Below are 2,039 nucleotides of genomic sequence, written 5' to 3'. Positions count from 1 at the left end.
TCTTAACACAAGAGGCATTTATTCTCTCAGATGTTCCTGGAGAATCTTCAGTGGTGGACAACTGCTTCAGCCTCCTGGATCAGGATGTCTGTGGAGAAGTGACATGGTTCTGCTCTATTTGTTTTTTATTCTCTTTGCACCAGCAGACTTCTTTTCATGGCAATAGCAGAGACTCGAGAGGAAATTAGAAACATGCCAGTTCTTGTATGATTTGGAATTGACACCCTATCACTTCATCTTCATTCCACTGGCTCATGCAAATTGCATGACCAGAGTCAAGAGGCTGGGAAATATACTCTGCTCTCTTAAAGCCAAGGGAAGGGTGTGGACATGAGAGGGGTGAGAATTGAGGACAACCAAGCAATCTACCACAGGCTTTTGTTTGTTTTTGTTTTTCCATTCTTCATTGGTATCCTCTACTCATTTCAAGAGTTTCTGGTATTCTCTGTGGGCTTTCTCTCCATTTTCTGGGCTTCTTTTCCACTCTTCCCCCACTAACTTTTAGAGCTGGACCTCACATGTGCGTTCTTTTTGGCCCCACGTAGTGGGGTCAATCATGATTCTAGATGGGAGACTTGAGACAACCTGAGACAAGTAGCTGCATGTCTTGCTATACACCTGTACTTTGGTATTGTGGTTTACATTGTGCTCTCAGTAAAGATATGCTTAAGTCCTACCCCCCAGTATCGGTTAATGTGACCTTATTTGGAATTATGGTCTTTGCAGATTTAATCAAGTTAAAATGAGATCTTGCTGGCTTAGGGTGGGCCTAATCCAAAAACTGGCGTCCTATAAGGCATCCATTTTTACAAAGAAAAGGGAAAAATAGACACAGAAACATACAGAGAGAATGGCATGTGAACACCATGGAGGCACAGATGGGAGTGATGTCTCTATAAGCCAAGGAATGCAGAGGATTTCCAGCAAGCTACAGAAGCCAAGAGAGAGGCATGGAACAGATCTCCCTCAGAGCCTCCAAAGGAGAACCAACCCAGTCAATACCTTGATTTTGGACTTCTATCTCCAGAATTGTGAAAGAATATTTTTTTGTTGTTGTTTTAAGCCAGCCAGTTTGGTTTGTTTCGTTATGGTAGCCCTAGAAAACTAGTATACAAGTGGGTACAGACATGTAGTTCTTGCCTTATCTGTAAATCTGTACCTATATTGTAACTTAATGGCAGTAATTTTATTACCTTCTTCACCTCCTTGCTCCATCACTGACTATCAGCCAAATTAAATCATTGTTTGTTTGTTTCCCATGTTGTATTCTGTTATCTTTTAAGTCTAGGTCTGACATTCAAGTTCAAGTGGCAGCCCAAACACCACATACCTCCCAAAACAAGAATCCTGCCCCTGTTCCCCTCAACCCTCATTGCCTTTTCTTTCTCTGCCGCTGAACATACCAAGCACTGACTCCCTACCTACCTGGATCTCCAGACTCAGCTTACTACTGACACCTCCACTGACCTCCTTTTCTGAACTCTGGAGCCCAGGGCTGGCCCACCGTCACCTGAGCTATCAATTCATTTCGGATGGAGCACACAGCATATAAGCCTTAGGAGATTCTTAGGTACAAGCAGAAAAGAAGGTTAAGACCTGCCTAATAGCATTTTCTTAAACTACCCAGAACCAGGAATCCACTACACATCAGCCATTTTGAAAAGGGAGTTGGTGGAAATGTTTTATAGGGGAGTTTCAAGGGGGAACCAGGGAAATTTGTAGACTCACATGGGACGAAGAAGGCATAACTCTGGAGAGACCCAAAGGATGCTTTTCTTCCCTCTGCCCTACATGTAAGAACAAAAAACAAAACAAAACAAAAGAAAAAAGCAGTCTTCAGTTTATTAGAGTATTTATTGCAGGGCTAAATGGGTTATAGTCAAGGCAGAATAATCTGGGAAGGAAATCAGGAAAAGCATGGGTTAATCTAAAAAATATAATAATGATTAAAACTACCCTACACTTAAATTTTACATGAAAATTTTTTAACAAACTTATTTTTTGATATATATCTTCTACTTTTAAACTGTCATAAAAAA

This window comes from Propithecus coquereli, unplaced genomic scaffold (assembly GCF_000956105.1).
Source record: "Propithecus coquereli isolate 6110/MARCELLA unplaced genomic scaffold, Pcoq_1.0 Scaffold153, whole genome shotgun sequence".
Lineage (NCBI taxonomy): Eukaryota > Metazoa > Chordata > Mammalia > Primates > Indriidae > Propithecus > Propithecus coquereli.
Note: the sequence above shows the minus strand (reverse complement) of the source record.